Here is a 19902-nt window from a genome sequence, read left to right on the forward strand (position 1 = left end):
CCTTTTTTACTTAGCAATATCAGAAACTGATATTGAACTAATATTGGCAAACTGACCACTCAGCTCCTCCCTGGATTTTCTACCAGATATTAGTGTAGTGGTCATATTTGTAACCTTATAATGATATGAAGCTGCATGTAATATGATAGCAGTGGGATCTCAGGGATCCAGAGTTTATGCTAAAGCTGCCTATTTTCTATTAATCAAATAATATTTAATAAGAGGAGAATTTATGTGATGACATACTGTAAATATATAAATAGTAAATAAAAAAAGTTAGCAAGAATGAATAACAACAGTATAGTGGATGCTAATGCTGCTCCGTAACATACAGAGTTCTAATCCCATAACTGGGAATTGTCTGCATGAAGTTTGCACTTTCTTCCTTCGTCTGCATTCATTTTCCTCCATGTACCTAGGTTTTTCTCCCACACCCATAACGATGTACAGCTTAAGTTAACTGCCGGTACCAAAATGTCTCCTGTGTAAGTGTTAATGTAGGTGTATATATGAGATAGGCCCTGTGACGGACTACCTTTTGTCCAGAGCTTTTTCCTGCTGTGCACCCAGAGCTGTCAGGATAGACTCTAGCCTTTGAGCAATTTGTAATTGGATCAGGCATATTTGATAATGCTTTTGTGAATAAAAACATATCTTCAGGGCACAAAGGTTAAAATAAACTTATTTTAAAAATTCTGTCACATAAATGTCTAGTTGCTTTCAAACTTACTAGCAACAACATCTTTGTGAAAGACTTTACACAAAAACAAGGTAATAAATTATAAATTACTCTTTTTTTAAGTAAATGCTGGCCATTTTTTCCAGCACCTGGACTTAAAGTAAATTGTTCTACTTAGACAATGTGAAAAGAATTCTGATTGAACCTTTTTTGTTATGCATTTGAACTGAGTTTCCACTTTCTGAAAAAAAAAAACACAACACATGAAACTTAAAGAAGTCCTCATTGATTTTTGCTTTTAAATCAGCCAGAAGATCTGTTATTTTAGCATAGGACACCCTTTACTAGAGGTTCTCGATCAGCATTCCAAACTGTACAAATATCTAGCTACTGTATTTCTATAAAGTAAAATGGTGGCAGCTGCAATGACCAGCTGCTTTCCTATTCACTTCTTTATTTCAGTACCATTCTGCGGTACTTGCCACTTCTTTCTTATAGGATAAGTTTGGTATTTTTCAATTCAAAGTTCTTTCTTCACAAACATGGACATGTATGCATTTGCCACTTGGAATTGTGATTTAAAGTTAAGCACTTTATAAAAATTAAAAAAAAAAAATTTGCTCACACTGGTGCTTTACAACCGAGGCTGTTAGGCACAGAGGAAAAGCTTATACATCCATTTTCCAAGCATGTACAGTATTGGTTCCCTATAAATTCAGTGTTTAAGTTCTCCACAAAAACATAAAGTTCAAATTTTTTCTCACCCACAACTACAAACTACATGGGGTAAGTAACATTTAAAAAATATATAATTTTTGAGTGGGATATTCCTTTAACAAGTTTACACCTTGTTTTTCCCCTAATCAACTCTCCTCACCAATAAATGGCCTACGTATTCTTTACATCATTAAATGTATATGCCACTAACTGATAATGCATGCAATCATATCCATTTTCTCACCAAATTCTAGAATCCACTCACACTTCATTTATTCTCTTTCTCACTTTTGGCATCCTATGGTGCAAATTCCGAGACTAGAGTCATCAGTCATTTACCCCTTGTTATTTAAATTCTGTTCACAAGTGGTAAAAGTGAATTAGAAGCCAACCAGTGGAGTTTCATGTTAAAAGAAGTAATTTAAAGCTTTCTGCATGTCATAAATGAACAGGAATATTTGCATAATTTGGCACTCAATATGCTTAAAAAAATGAATTTTTTATCTGTCAGTTTTTAAAAATGGTTACTAATGCCTATTTTTATTTTTAAAATGAATATAACATAGAACAGTTTTATACATTAAACATGTATTCAGTGTTTACTTTAGTGTTTATCAATTTTTGAAAATATTGCTTTCTTTTATAATGACAGATGTGGAGTGCATATGCAATGATATTATTGCTAAGTGTAGTACCTGGGGGCAACACATAAATTATAAGCTTAGAATGAAAGACAAAAATGTCCTTTATTGGTCATATTAAATATGCAGATATTTATATATTGCCTCTATGAGATAGAGATAGTTCAACAATATATTGTAAGGCATCAGTTTTTCTCTCCTTTAGGGAAAATATTTCAATGTAATATAAAGGCTACATGAATATCTTTGGGGTATTGGCTAACTTCTTAATAAAGTTCATATTGCAGATATTGAATTCATTATGGTTGGTGTTGTTTTGTTGAAGTAACCTCATTTTTGATATTTGTCAGATGCTGCTGCTGCAAAGATATTTTGAATTTCAAATACTTACAACAGTTTTCAGCCTTGTTGGACCTAAGCAGTAAAACAATGACACAGTAGTTAGCAATGCCTCACAGCCCCAGGAAGCGGAGTTTGAATTCCAGCTCGGTGACCACTTGTGAAGAGTTCTCCACATGTCCTGGGTTTTCTCCAACGTTTCAAAGATGTGCAGTTTTAATTTGACTAGTTCGATTTTGAGACAATATGCCCCATAAACACCCTGTCCAGAATTACGTCCTGTCCTGTGCTCAGTGCTTCTGGAAAAGACCCTGTAGCCCCCTGTAACTGTGAATTGGATTTATTCAGTTGTGAAAAAAAGACTGATGGATAGATGGATATTATTAAGCCAATTGCAATGTGTATCTATTTTTAAAAGTTATTTTAAAACATAAATTAAGCATTCTGTTGGTAATTGAACAGCTTAACCTACAGGAACAACATGAATTGAAATACATTAAGCTGCCAGTAAAACCGTTCCGTGTAAGTTTAATATTGTGTAGTTTAATTCTAATACCTCCAGTACCTAAACACAACTTCACTAAAAGAACAATAAATGAAGCACTGGAATGCTGACAGAAAGAAGCCTTTAGGTACACTCTGCACTGACAGTATCTAATAGGGGTCTTGTGCAATTATGTCTCTTATATTTATTCCTCTTTCATTAAAGTGGCTGAAACATTTTTATTTAAGGAAGAATGAATAGAACGACAATTAAAATAGATAGTGATCAAGCAGCTCACTTGCCAACTGAGATCCACAGCATGACCTCTGTCTTAATCGAACCTGCATCCTTCTTAATCAATCAACACCAATCAGGGACTGAGTGCTCTTACTGCAAATAGCTGTTATCAGCAATCAAGCTGATATGAAGTGCAGCAAGATTAAACACTTTCTTCACTATAAACCAACTCTTTTAGAATTTTAAAACCTGTTGTAAAGAAATGCATAAAAGAATTGAAGATTTCATTGTCTTTTATAAACAAATTGTCTTTTAACTTCACTAAATGTTAACCCCTTTCCTCCTTGTAACATCAGATGTAAAGAATATACATCTGATATACAATACAATTCAAATGACCATGTAAAACATGCACATTTGTCTAAAATCAATGTTCAAATCAACTTAATCCAGTCCGTGGGCACAGAAGAAGATAATCGGTTCAGTTTTTAATGAAAATTACTAACTTCATTACTTTTTATTTAATAGCAGTTTTCTATATTGTAAATGTCATTCACCTAATTACACAAGAAATGACAATAACTTCAAAGTTCTTCATTTAACAAATATTAATAAAACTAATAAGAAATTGTATTAATTTATTTGCGATGAAAAAGCAATGCATATTTTGAGCTATGTATTTAAAATTATGTATACTGTATGTTTGATATTGAGTAATTCATCTTCAATAATAAGTAATAATTTGTGTTAATCTTATATGAGCAATCTGCGGTGGATTGGCACCCTGCCCAGGATTGTTTCCTGCCTTGTGCCCTGTGTTGGCTAGGATTGGCTCCAGCGGACCCCCGTGACCCTGTGTTTGGATTCAGCGGGTTGGAAAATGGATGGATGGATGGATTATATGAGCAATCAACATTTCTTGGTAATTTAGAATTATGATTATCTTTTGAATGTCATTATCATTATCAAGAGTTAGCAAAGACAAAATGAATTTAAAAAAATATGTAAAAGGTGAAATTTAGATAAACAGATCTGGACACTTTCTCCCTAATTGACCCCCCACTTTTACTTTCCTCTCTTACTCTGAATTTTTAATTAATCTCCTATGTTGATGAATTTAGGTCCATCCTAATGTACTTATTAAATCTGATTTTTTTAAACATATTTTATTTTCAATTGCTATATTCACAGAAAGCATCAATAAGGCATTTTTTTGATAAGAAGAGGCATATTGTTTTAGGTAACAGTAAATGCTTTTTGAAACCAGCTTGGATGTCTCTGTTGAATGCTAAGTGTGAGGGAGTTATAGCCTGTTCTAAGTAATGGACTTATTCAGAATGAAATGATACACAAGTTTATGTTTATAAAAAAGAACAAATATGTTTGTGTTTAAAGCATACTCCACCTATAAATGATAATTGTTGTATAAAATTTGCCTTCTTAGAGAACACAGGTAACAACATTCCTGATACAATTGGCTTGGATAGGGACCCAATGTGAAGAACAGCAAACAATATCAAAACATCCATGAAAAAAATCTTAAATTGCTCAATTTACATAATACAAATGGCAGGAATCCAGTCATATGATAAGAAACATAATTCAGATGTGTATTTCTACTAAAATATTGTTAAATGAACTATTTCCAAAATCCTGCCCTGCATGACAAAGAATATCAAACTTTTGAACTGTAGACCTGAACCCTTCTTTTAAAATAAGAAATTAAACCTTTTTCTTGGCCATCATTACAAACAACATGGAATGACAAACAGAAAAATTCTTTTTTTGCTGGAGTATTCTAATTTTGGAAAGGTTAAGTTTTTTTCCATGCTTGAAAGCATTAAAACATTTTTTTCCTTTTCTTGGAAAATTTTATATTTTAGGACAGATTTAATAAGAAGAGTAACAGTACAGAAAAGGCTGCGATTAGAAATCCAAGTGGATTCTTTATTGTCCAAACTTGGTCCTAGAATTGTTTACAATGGATAGATGCTACCATTACAACAGGTTCTTAGAGGTTCGTTTTGGTTACATCCTATTGGTAAGTGTGGATCAGTTCTTTTTAGTGATGTCCAGTATTTAGCAAGACTCTGTATACCTGCTGTTAATGGGTACTGGCATGATGTGAGAGTTTTAATATACAATTGATCTGGGTGTCAGATTCAACTTAACACCAGAACACATAGTACTATAACTACTAAGTCTTCAACAAGTGGCATCTGAATTATTCTGTTCTCATTAACAACCCATCTGCTCAGCATAATGTATCTCTACTACCCTATGCCCAAAAGCCACAGATAGTCAAATATAAATATATGAGTGCACACAAAAGTAATTTTTTTCCACGCAACCTATAGTTTGGAAATATTTTCACTTTACAATGTTAGCATATGTTTAAAAAAACATTCTAGGATTATGCTGCTTCTAGGCAGAAAACTGCTTCAGTATTTATGAGTATTTATTAGTGAAAAGCTAAACAACACATTTCTATCAGCTGCGTGCATAAAATAACAAGTAAGGTAAAAATATTTTTCTTGCAGAAAGATTTTGCATATTTACAATCATACACACATATTAATTTGGATATACATTTTTAAATGTCAAGAGGCATTTAAGTCTATTATAAAACATCCCACATCAACAGTCAGCACAGAGTCTTGGCATTTTTATGGTGACATTTTATACAGTTTTGTTTAATTGCATGTGCAATCCCACACTGAGCTTCTTCATTCTACCAGGAAAGAGAAGAACCTAAAGAGATGCTGTGACATGAGCAGCTTTCCAAATGTGTCTCAGTATTTAATAGTAAAAAATCAAAAAAACACTTTTCACTCAGTTTGAAACCAAAAATAATAAATGACATAAAATTAAATTTTTTCTATATTCTGTAAAAATTACAACCATACTTACCTATTTCACAGAATACGTAAATAAATGACACCTCGCATGATGGACTGAATATAAGACCACAACAGCAATCTGCAAGCTTAATCATCTCCTTTGTTTTTGTCACAGTAGAGTGACAGTGCCCATATAATTTTGTTCACAGTTTAGGCAAATAGTTTATGTGATGTGGAAAGTGATGTGAAATTTCTGTTATTGCTTGTGAAAGGCTTAAAAAAGTCACATCACCACAGTCACAGATTGCCACTACCTTATAAGTAACTGTCATCTTTTTCCAATTAGGGAGTAATGTTTAGTTAGAATTATCAGGTTTGCCTGATGTGTACTGCATGAAAGAGCATTAGCATTACCTCAGGAATAACTGTTTATGAATATGTTCTGCCCTAAGTGGCAATACATTCTTTCTTCACAAAGTGTGTCAGGTGTGTAATATAACAGCAAACCTGCCCTCATACAAAGTACACAGCCAACATAGGGTGCAAGGAAAAAAGAACACACAAGACAGCACATTGAGCAAGCCATGATTGAAGAGCATGTCACGGCAAGGTGGCTCTCTTATGTTTTTACGGACAGTGCATATCTAACAATGTATGCAAATGCGAGAATAAACAATTAGCTTTCTTTGTTAATGTATGCATTCGCTATAAAACCATTATGTGTGTATGTGATTCAATACTTGTGCCAGTAATTCAGTATGGCCATACTGAAATCATCCATGTTCATGAAGAAACCCTGCTGTTTATTCTGTCATTGCATGCACTGTCGGTTCTTTTGTGAAAACAGTGTGAGTGAGACCCCTTCCAGAGCTGCGCACTTCATTTGTGGTTTGCTTCTTGTACAGTGTGCCATCTTCTGTGTTCCCTTAGTAAAATCATTGCTGGCTGTGTACTTTGTTTAACAAATTGCATTAAAACATTTCAATGCAGTTTCAAATGAGTTTATAAATGTGTTTTAGTTAAGTGAAATAACAAGGACACTGGCAGTTTTCACATTAACCTGTGAATTTTATTATTACATGTCTGAAACAATACGAGTGATTGATAATTTAATTATATTTTTATTATTGTTATTTAATTATAGCTTAGTTGTCTGTAGGAGTGAGAGAGTCAGCTATTCACATTTTACATTTGGGTAGCAACATATAATAACGCCAATAGCAATGCCTAGATTGTATTTTTCGAAGAGTTACAAAAAATGGGCGTTTGTAGTGCAGCACATTATAAAAAGTCAAGGAAGATCAGGAGCATGACAAGCACACTGTTGAAATATGTAATGATTTAACAATTCACCAGATGGTGTTGGCCATTGTGGTTCTGGTATTAAAAGCATTAACTGACAGACCCTTACAGAATGAAAAAAGAGTTTTGCCTTTAATTGTGTTTTGCAATATAATATTTACTAAGCAAATTGTCAGCCATGTAAGGAAAAAGATATCCTCAAGACATTCATCTGACACTTCTCTAAGTTACTCATGTATTAATTGGCAGCATGAAATGTGAACATTGCATTTCAATGTACTGTATATATTTTTTGTAATTAAATTTTTACATTTATTTATATTTCTTATTTACACACTCATTATTTGTTTATGCACAGTATCATGCACTTACAAACATACATTATTTAATTTTGTACCCTGGGGCACACCCAATATAGGGAAGATTTTTTGGACATGGGTTTGCTACACAAGTCTGCATTTCCCATTTAATCAGCAAATCTTTATAAATAGGATAAAGAGCTTGATGTGAAACAAAAAATAAGAGCTTGTGTATTTCATACACTTTCCATTTTAGAGTAGGCCACTTATGGCTTAATAGAGCATTCAAAAAGTCATTCTTTTTGAAAATTGTGTTACATTGTGTAACACGTTTTATTTACTATTTATTAACTATTAATGCATATTAATCATCTGTGCTTAATGTGCAACTTGCCTGTCAAACCTTACAATTTTTAAAAAATAGTTTCAATATATGTTATTGTTTATGATTCCTTTCTTCTGAATTTTAGTCACAATTGAGGTGCAAATGAGTTTTATGCTACCTGAGATATTCACGTGCTAAACAGCAGTTACAACTAACTGTACCAATTTCAATATTTAATTATTTTAAAAATGTATAATATGTATTTATTTTTATTCAACACCAATTTTTCTCCAATGTTTTCTCCTTAGTGGCTTTTAATTCTCAGTCATTATCATAGTTTATCTGTACTTGTGATTAATGAAAAAACCATTATCGTTTATTTGAAGACATATCAAAATAACTTCATTCAAAATGCATACAGTATTTTAAATATAACAAGAAAATTAAATTGACATTACCTATCACATCTAGCCATGTCCTTTCTATATATTTCAGCATTTTCCACCTTCTGAATATTTTGCATTTTGCATTGTGCCTCTGAAGCTAAGGATAGTATCTGGAAGGTTGCCAGTTCAAATCCCGTTACTGCCAGAAGGTGTCCTACTCCATTGGGCCCTTGAGCAATGCCCTTAATGTGAAAATTGCTCCCAGGGGTGCTGTACAATGGCTGACACTGCACTCTGACCTCCAAAGGTTACATGAAAAGACAATTCCCTCTCGGGAATACATTAATACAGTGTGCCAGTACTGTATAACTTGAAATACTTCTATCATTGGGTAGGTTGTATGCTTATTACAACATTTCAAGTAAACAGTCACTATTGAAAGCTCCAGAATTGGTCATTAAAATGTATTTAATTCAGCTTTTGAATCCAATAAATTCATATGTATTTTTTGCAAGCAGGGCTAAAATTCATATCCAGATTAAACCAAGAAGTCAACAATTTGCTGGCTAACAGATATTCCAATCTCTTTTGTAGTCAATTGTTAAAATACATGATGGAGATATTTCTTGACTGTAGTCTTTGAAGAAGCGTTGACATCCTTTTGCATTTTATGTGCTGTACAAGAACAAAACACAGCCGATGTCAAAAGAAGGTAAATCTTACAAGCTTGGAAGAATTTACAATAGGAAAATGTACAGCAATGTTTCAAAGGAAATTGTTTCAGTTTTCATTCTGAAGGTCACAAAAAATAGTAACTTGCTTTGAAACCAAAATAACTTACTACTATTATTGTATAATTTTTTATTTGCAATTATTATACTGTTATGTAATGTTTTCATAAGCACATAAACTCTTACTGCTCAGTTTCCTGCTTTAGAACATATTTGTTCTGTAGCCTTTTGCATATTTCACTGGAATTTTAATGTGGTGGTAAAATATTAAATTGAAGGCCTGGTGAATTAAATTGATCCGTACTTTTGAGAATTTTGAATGCCTCAAAAGGGTCTTCTCTGCTCACATGGTAGATGTTTAAACACTGGATCTGGCACAGTCAATATATCTGCTGTGGGATTTAGCTGGTTAAAAAACAATGCTACTCTTATTTGTAGTGGACTTCAGATATTCCCTTTAAAAATAAAGTTGTCAGGATGTAATGAACTGCACATATGCTTCACAATATTAATTTTTAAGACATGTTAACAGCTGCCAGAATAATAAAGATATTTCTTATATGCATTAAGATCTATATTTAACTACTGTCCATGCTAAAATTGTTGTTAAATGAATTTAAACTGTAACAGTCACTCCCTGACTACATAATTGATTATTTTACACTCTTCACCTCCCACATAATTCATATAATATCTTCTTAGCCCAGTCATGTCATATTCATGCATTCTTCTTCTGCCACAGTCTTTGCCAGGCTAAATCATCTGAAGCACAAAAATTGAATAAATTAACAATTACTGAAGCTGTATGGGTCTCTTACTCTTTTTGGCAGCACTTTACAGCAATAAACTATAAGTGTTTTTGAACTTTAACAAGAACAAAGTTATTCAGTGGGACCTGTAATAAGAGAGTTAGCACAATTCATTTTAATTATTTGGTGTCCTGAGCAGTGTGGCATTCAAAATTGATGTTACATTTAGAGTACCATTTAACCAGAAGATTATTTTGAAACCCAGACCCCGTGTTCGGATTCAGTAGGTTGGAAGATGGATGGATGGATTATTTTGAAACCTTTGATCAAACATAAATGAAATACAGTTTATATATATATATATATATATATATATATATATATATATATATATATATATATATATATATATATATATATATATATATATATATATATATATTCACGGCATTCGAAGTCTGTGTCACAATCTGATTGTATGGGTGGTTACCTACCAGGTAACGCTTGTGGTTGGCCAGCAATCTGCTAACATCCGCCACGGTGCCCTCAGTTTGTGAGGAGCAGATCATAGAATGGTTGAAATAGTTTACTGTCAAATAAATGCAAAGAGTACATGACACGTGTTTCGCCCTCATTCTGGGCTCATCATTTTATATATATATATATATAATGTATAGTGACCAGGGAAAGCAGACCAGGGTACACTGATGAAATGTTGGGACACCAGCCAGGTCACCCGTTTCATTAAGTATAGCTACTCAGGCACACAAATGGAAACTGAAGTGACTTTAGACAACCTTAAGCACTCGTAAGCTTTGTCAAGGCTTAGCCCTCCTCGATTGTTTGGTCAAGATCTGTTTTTTATGGCAGTTTTATGATGGCTATACAAGAAGGGGCAGATGGTCTGTGAAGGTTCTGGGTAGAGCTAGGTGTCCTGCTTGATAGTTTTTTTTGATGCTACGAGAAAAAGAGAAGATATTGTTACTGTTAACAAACCCTCCAGTCTAGTGTGGTACAATTTATCTCCTCACACCCTTAAAGGTGGATCCCAGGTGCACATGCCTGACTATATATATCTTTATATATAAAATGCTACCGTGTCTGTTCGTTTGTCTGTCCTGGATTTTAAATCACCTGTAGTTCGCAAACCATTTGACCTATTGACCTGAAATTTCAATATACTACGTGACGTCTACTATCTGCTTCTGGGGTGATGATTGACCTCCAAGGTTATTCCTTTTTTTATTTTTATTTTATTTTATTGTACAATCAACTCTCCCCAGCGGCCAGCAGGGCAGCCGTGCGGCACATGCGTAAGAGCACCGTTCTCATTCCCTACCACCTTCTCTGTCACGTCTCCTACCTCTTCATATCTTAATCATTCTTGAGACAGACTGAAGACTTAAGGCTAGCTTAAGTGAAAAATTGAAGACTATATACTAAATAATTGCAACACAAACAATGAGTTAATCAGTTTTAACGTGAAAAGATGGTGATGAAAGAAGAGAAGAAGCGGGCCGCTAGGGTGGAGGAAAAAAGAGCTGCTCAAGAAGCACCAAGCGCATCAACCTCTGAGCAAACGAATGTTAAATGTGCAGAGAAAGAGTATGAAAACTATGAATGCTCAAGTGTACAGTACACTGTTATTGGTATATATATATATATATATATATATATATATATATATATATATATAAAGATACAGTAGATATGCATTATACAGATTATACAGTTATGCATTCTTTCACATTTATTCTACAGATTCAGGTTCTATGGCTAAACAATGCATTATATGGCACTACATTTTCCTGAGTCAGTAAATTTTATTTAGTATTTAAGGAAATACACTGTTTGGTCTAAAGACTAATATATGCATTCAATAAGATTTAACTTTATTATAGAGTATTTTAGGGAAATAAAAAACAAATGATGAAAACGACAAATATTTTTTGAAATCCACATACACCAATATTTCTTGTAAATATTTGTTTACAAAATTCTGTTACTTAAGAACTGTTCAGTGTTCTTTTTGTCAAACAATTATTTACAGTTCTTTGCATTTCTTGTCATGTGTATTACAGTTGTTGTTTCAATTTCCAGTTTAGCAAATTTGTAAATGATGTGCTAGCCTTTTTATCATTCATTCATTACATTTACAGTTACTTACTAATTCAGTCTGAATGTCCATAGAATATGATAGGAAACTGTGGTATCATGGGGACACAAAAAAAGCAAAATATCAGGTAAGATTTTAACCAAGGACTCTGGAAATGTGAGGCGGCAGCACTATTTACCGTGTCTTCATACTCTAGTACGGAATGCCTTACTCCTGTTGTTTAAAATTTGATCAATTGCAGATATACAAATTCACTAAAGTTTTCTATAAAACTATGATACCAACAAAGTTGTCGGCTCCAATGTGAAAGAACATTTAGAAGGCTTTATTATTTTGACTAGTTTATACAAATTAACCTGTAAAAACCTGCAAGAAAACTTAAGATCTTTGGGTTCAGTAACTTTGGGAATATTTACTTCTTTAGTTAGTTTGTCACTCCTACTCTGTATTCCAGTGTTTGCAGTGTCTCCTTCCTTTTTTGTTTCCTTTATTATTTATGGCAATATTTTACACTGATTTTAGCATTAAACAATTGATCATATTTTTTATATTTTACATTAAATTCAGCTCCATCACTACTCCCAACCCACCTGGAGAGCTAGAGAGCAACCCATCTGGACAGTATACACTTAGATAAAACATGTAGGTGTCATTCAAGGATATTGAAACATTTGAAAGACAATATTAATACATTTTTCCAAACTGTTTTGTGCTTCCTAATTTCAAATAAAAATAAGATATATTTTTCCCACTGTGTTAAGAGTTTTCTTAATTAATAAAAACTACTATTTGTATTATTTTAGCAATATTATTTTTTCAAGTAAAACTTCAAACCTGCTGTAAGTTGGTTGGGAGTAATACTGATTTTATACTGTTGATAGATATGCAAAGTATGTGAATGCCAGTTAACAGTTACAGAATTTCTTAAATATGATTTCTAGAACAGTAACACTGTTATTTTTAACAGTTGTTACCTGTTCCAGTTGTTTAATGCGGGTTGACAAAGTTGGACAAAAAAACATACCATCAGACCTCCACTTTGAGCCAAAGTGAAATGTTTTTAGTTTACTAAATGATTTACTTTCTGGGCTGGAAAGTAACACTCTTGCTGGTACACTCACTGTCTAGGAACCTGGCTCTTGTAGTGTTTATTGCCTTAGTCAGTGAAGACAAATGGACATCACTTAACTCAACTTTGATAGACAAACCAGTACACCAGCTGTTAACCAAAATGTGCACTGAAGAAAGCAATGGCAAAGTGTTCATTTTTCTCCAGTTCTGGCGCTTGCTCTCTGCTCTATATGCATCAGCTTAGCCTGGATTCAATTTTGGTATCAAGCCCTAAAGGGGAGGTGCTTTTATGTGAACCTGATCAAAGGTAAATGCCTTCAGACTAGGATGTAAAAAGGACTCTGTTGATTGAATCATTGTAATATTAGCATACAGCTCTGTTAAATTTCACACTAAAGATTAATTATAAATTCACGGTTGCATGTGGGCAAAATAGGATGTCCACGATTATCCAATTTGTAGATTTTAAGAAGAAGACAAAGCTGAAATATCTGTGATTTTTCAACATGGCAGTTAGAGTAAGGATGTGATTATTTCTAGTAATGAGAAGAGAAGTGGTTGATACAATCTTCTGTTATTAATCATCTGCAGACTGTGCGTGAATCTTCTTCACAGGAGCCTTTTTTTGTACTAAACCACCTATGATCTCCTTCTTTCACCATCTTAACATATGCAAACATGTATTTTTCTGTTTGGCTATATATTCTTTTACTTTAAGCATAACATAATTACTACAAATTACACTGATTTAAAGTTTTAATAACACTTGGGGCCTAGTTTTTGTCTTAACTAAGCAAAAAATGTGAATGTGTTTCTTCTTTAAATATTGGTGTTGTTGGTGTCAGCAGTAAATGTGATAAAGTGAAAATAGCTAAATATGTTTGTACCGTCATAGGTAAAAAGTAAGTAATGAAGGCAGCACTATGGAGAGGAGCCATATCTTAAGATCGGTGCAGATGTGATTTTTTTGTGTTCTGTGATTTACCTATTATTGTTTATTTGTCCCAAGAGGCTGGAGTGGATCTAAGTCGACCTGAGCCATTATCAGACGTAACAGATGCAGGGAACACTCCAAAGTAATTTACTCAGTTTCTTTGTAAACTGTGCCTTTTCAAGCTTGCAGAAGCAGCAGATGTAAACTGTGTAATGCTGAACATGTAAGTATATTGGTTAGCAAATCTGTGAAGATTTTGAGAATGCTTGGCAAAAGAGCTTCTGAAACAGCTGCTTTGTGTCCTTTCATCCATATAAAAGGTCCCCTGCACATCATGTTTCCTGAGCTTTAGCAAAAAAGGGCTTTGAGTTATTGTGAAAATTCATGAATGGGTCTATATTATGAGGTTCAAAAACTATGCAAAATGAATTCAGCAGTTCTGGACATAGAGAGTCTATGTTGGTAATATCACTGGCGTTCCTTGTATAGTTTGCCAGCATGCCTGTGTCAATCAAACACAGGAAGCTCTGCAGTTTACTTGTGACTTTATGCTGTAGGAAGATACGTAAATAAATCAAGGTAAATAACATTTGATCTGGCTTTTATATAAGTAACATTTAAATGTTTTTATATAAAGACCATCACAAAACATAATCACAAACGGGGCTTTGCACGATACATTGGCGAGCTCTGTAAGCCGTTCTTTTTCTTTGAAGGACAGGTGTGGGGCAGACTAACTGGCAGGATGACTCTGGACCTCTTGCTTCATTCAAACGGTGCCATCTTTCTCCTTTATGCCTGGTGCAGCTGTGTTGTTGTTATATGTGAGTGTATGTTTTTTGCAGGGAGGGCTTCTGTTCTATTTCTCCAATGTAGGACCCTCAAGTTCACCTCTGTTATAGCATGTCTTTATATGAAAATGGCAGTATCAGATCGGGGGGAGCGTGAATGCGACTGAGAGAATAAAACTGAATAAAAATAAAAAAAACACTAACCTTTACAAGTACCATACATTTACACTGGCTGTTACAGACTCAAATCAAATGTATGTTTTGAATGTATAATAGTAACAATAAGAGCAGTTCCCTACTCAAAACATTTATTTGACGCAGCAAGGCTCGAACCCGCAACCTCTTGATTATGAGTCAGCAGTTCTTACTGCTGTACTACCAAAGCAGTCGTGACACCGAAGTACACTAATCCGATTTCTTTTTCTTCAATTATAGTCGTGAATAAAAGCGCACTTGTTTTATTATACTTGTACCTTTTATGAAAGTGTTTATTTGATATTTGGACTTCAGTCTTCACACATTATACACTTCATGTCAAAATTTTGTTGTTAGTACTAAAACATGAAAAAAGTTTGTCTTTTAGGTATGTGTTCAACATTTCTGTCATGCTACACTTACATAGATCTTTGTAGACACGGAACACACATGAAATGCATGTGTTCCAAATAACGATATATTACTTACACTATACAGCTCCCGGTACCTCAAGGCTTGGGCTGGGAGAGCTTTTTGCCATTTCTGCGGCGGTGGGAGCATGGGATAGTAGGCTACTTGCACTTATTGACACATTTACAAAACAAAAGACGCTGACAGAGAGGTCAAACGGATTTAAGGTGGGCCGGGTTTACAAGTTTTTTTGTAGGCTTTGGTAATTTGAGTGTTAATGGTGCAATAGAAGTGATTAAAGGAGTTGTAATATAAATAGAGCAGACAAGATGAAGTGTTGGGGTCCATAATGGATTGTTTAGTCAAATACAGAAAACAGACAAAAGGGCTGTCTGACTAATTTGCCAAGCCAGCATGTTTGGAGAGTCTCTTCTGAGGGTAGAGAGTTGTTACTCTCTGGTTCCTGTTGTATTTAAAAAGCAATCAGCATGGAAGGAGCAGGACTTCTGGTGTTGGAGTGGATGTGATGTCAGAGCTCCTATGCAATTTCTTCCTCCATTCTAGAGCCAAAGAAGGAAACGTATTTAGAGACTGTGTTACACCCAACTCAGTCTGCTGGCTGCTTACCTGAGATCAGCTGCTGAAATGCTCACATAGCATGTGTATGTGAGACGGTCTTGGGATGAGCATTGTCAACTGTACACAAAATAGAGGAAATACTCTTTAGCATGGGAAAGGCACTATATAAATAAAATTTATTATTCAGTGTTAAGACTATTACTTTATATATGAAAACATCTTAAAAATGGGTGAATTAATTTTTCGATTTGGAAAGCTTTTTGACATATGTGTAAAAAACATTATTGGTTAAGTTGCACACACCTTTGACAGCTGTGAGAGCCAGTTGATAAAATTATGAATTTGACTATCAGGAATGCATGGCTTTAGCCTCATTTCTAAGAAAAAAAATATGAAAAGGAATGAAGAAGAAGGGCTACATGGTCAGAGAAGTTGCCATATTTAGCATAAAAACCTATTTCCGTTCAAAAGCCCTAATTAGCTCATTTATTGCCAATTATTATTCTGTATTTCAAGCATGTAGAGAAATGTGAAGGCAAGTGACAGACAAACAAAACAAACATACATTTGCCTCACTGTTTTGCAAATATTTCATATGTTCCGTTGACATGTTTAATTAATATACAATAAAAAAACTACTTTGTTTTATATATTCATACCCGAAAATACACACATACTGCACACACAAAATATATCTGTCTGTCATATAGATAATTAATTTTGGTTTCCCTTAGTCCATACTATTTCATACATCCCATGAGTCTATTAGAAGACTATTTTAATCCATAAAATATGTTTTCATCCATGTTATGAATAATGAGGCTTGTCAAGCATCTATAAACTTGCAATGTTAAGGCAGACCAAATAGCATCAGATAGGCATTAATCATCAGCACTTAGTACATGTTACTCACAATCATTATCAACTTGTTGAATGATGATTTAATTGCTAGTTGGGGAACTGCTGAGCTACACATTAGCCAGCTGTCATTAAAGTTGCATTGTACTGGCTAACAACTGCAAAACAGTAATAAAATGATTCTTTCCTCCTATACCTGTCAAAACTGGTCATATGAAATGAATAACTGGTGCTAACTCTGTTAATTTTTGTATTCAGTATTTTAATGACACATTATATGCACACTTAGTTATTGCAAAGCTATTAGAAGATGTGGCTCACAGCGTATTGGTAAAAATCAAATTAAGCATTGAACCTTGAGCCCAGCATTTTCTGCTGCAGAAAACAGAAGATTCCGTTAATTGGAATAGGGCCACTACTAATGCTTATTCTGTAAGTACTAGTTATCATGAAGTTTGTCTTTATAGATTGCAAACAATCCACAAACAGACTAACTGTTAAAAGTTAGTTATATGTAATATATCCCCTCTAAACTTGTTATACTGTCTTATGCAGAACATTTAATGTCTCAATTTCTATCAACCTGGAACAAATATGTAAGTACTAACACTGCTGCTAAAACTATGCAACAGTTAGAAAGAAACTTTAATAGTAACTGTAATTCTAAATTTGATACATGCAAACACAAAAGAGCAAATTAATTATTTTCATCAAATTGTGTAGCAGGGGTATTTTGTGAATTACACCACCCCACATAACTAAGTCTCCTTACATCCTCATTTTCTTGGATAATTAGAGTCAATTAAAGAAAAAAATACTGCTGACATGTCCTCAGTCTCAAGGGTTTTGCCAGTTTTAGTAAATGTGATATAACCACTCAACTGAAATTGCTGAAATGCTGAAATGGGATATGCCATTGACATCTTTAACAAATATCTTCCAACTGGGAGTATTTACCACAGATACTGGATTTTGCTTGCAGCAACCCTGGGAGGTAAAACTGGCCATGGAATTGGAATGAATAAATAATAAATGCAATTTCCCATAACACTGCATATTACCTGAATTGTTGTGTGTGCCAGTGTGCATACAATGATTATTGTCTTATGCTGTCGTGCAGCAGGGATAGGTTCTGTCACCCTGCAGTTTTAAATTAGATTATGCAGGTTTGCAAATTTTATGTACTATATGCTATGTAATTATAAATAGGCCCTTGTGTATTGTGAAGAAATGGCATAAGTTGGTGTTTGTGTAAATGGCAGAATTCATGAGGATATGAAATAAAATGATATAGTAATGTACAGTAAACAAAAGTGCACCGCAAATTACTTTTATATATCAGATATAAAAGTAATTATTTTTTATAAACTTGTAGGCGTAAATAAAATCATGAGGTCAATGGATTGTTGCAGAATTATGTATATGTGCCATCTCCTAAGGACATAAGCACTAATGCTTAGCATACTCTCACACTGAGCCAATACTATTAATAAAGAAATGTAGACTTCTAGATCACTATCATTTAGAACAAAAGAGATCTGAATAACAGCAATAAGGGCATCACATGGAGAATTCAAAGAACAGGAAGGTTCAAAATGTTCAAGCACACTCAAAATAGCATAAAGGGTGCAAGACTTCAGAAAGACCCCCAAACCAGGTCAGGACCTTCAGTAACCTGCCTAAAGATACGTTTTACCCCAGGTAGCCTGGTCTGAAACTACAGAGGCAGGTGTCAGCCTCCCCATACACAAAATGGGGAGATGGCCTTAAAAGTAAAAAAAAAAAAGCTTAAATTCCCAAAATACGAAAAATGTTTCTCTAGAGCAAGAAAGCCATCAAACCTCTGGTTTATGAGACAGATCTGAAAAAAGATTTTTTGTAAATGTAGGAATTTATTTAAGTAACAAAAAGAAACACGAAATAGCAGAAAAAAAACAAAAATGAGTGTCAAGAGGGGTTGTCTAATAGAACAACACACAACAAACAAGACATAATCCATAATCAAAAAAACTGAAAACCAAAGACAGAAGCGAAAAGTCCAGAAACCAGAAAATCAATACAATAATATGCAATATAGGAAACAGGAGCGTGTGGAAACTGCATCAACAATAAACTGTTGTTTGTCTCCAAAAGAAAGAGTTCTGTTTTCTTCCAGAATAATGTGGGCTTTCTTCCTAAAAATAAAGCTGTTGAAAGATTTTATTCAGTCAAACAAACAAATTGACATTCAACCATTTTAATTTCTTCATAGCTCATTGGAATTAATTTACAGTCGTTTGTTGTATTAAATTATTGCTGATGTTATGGTAAATCTCTTGGGGGTATTTTCAGAAAGGTATATTTCTGTTAATAGTGTCTCTATAAATATGCATATTAATGAAGCAAACCCCACTTATGTTTTCTCAGGGGTAAAGCTGTGGATTTTATGACTTTGAAGTGTCAGGCTGTTTCCCCTTCCATCTGTATATCTCAGCAATGTGGTAATGTTTAATGAAAAAGTTTTGAGACTAGTGCAAAACAACAATAAAGACACTTATCTTTCTAAACAGTTGAAGTGTGAGTGTGTGCTCCCACAAATATTTTAATTTTGCACCACTGACTCCATTGGCTAGGCATACGCAGGTTCAAGAAAGGCCTACTGGACTTCACGTATGCCCAGTTAAAACAATCTTCATAGCCACCTGCCATTGCTGAATAAGAAGCAGGGAGTGTTCGTTTAATGCATGCATTATTTCAATGAAGGGCATCCTGAGTAAAATTATAAACAAGCAACTTACTATAGTAAGTCTGGAGAAAGAGTCAGCTTGACCGGCAGAAGCACGTCGTGGGTGCACATGTGAGCTGCCATGTAATTTAATACAGGCCTCGCAGGTGTGGACAGGGTAGCATGCAATTGTAACATGCCCGTGTTAGCCATAATTGAAGGAAAGGAGCAGCGTGACTCAGATTTGGTTGAAAGTAACGGTCCACAGGATAAATGGCACTTCCTGTTGTAGGGGTTGTCTTTCTTTCATTTGGTTCTGCCGATGGCTTGTGCCTATTTTTGTATATATTTTTCTTTTTGCTTATTAAAAATATCTCCTAGTCATTGAAAAATTTTGGAGGAGGCATTCATATTTATTGGGTTTTGGTGCACTTATTATATATACAATTAATTTTTCCTTTTTTGTAAATGTTTTTGTGGTTATTCTTGAGGATGGATAATTGTTTTTGTGCTT

Source organism: Erpetoichthys calabaricus, chromosome 4, assembly GCF_900747795.2.
Source record: "Erpetoichthys calabaricus chromosome 4, fErpCal1.3, whole genome shotgun sequence".
NCBI lineage: Eukaryota > Metazoa > Chordata > Cladistia > Polypteriformes > Polypteridae > Erpetoichthys > Erpetoichthys calabaricus.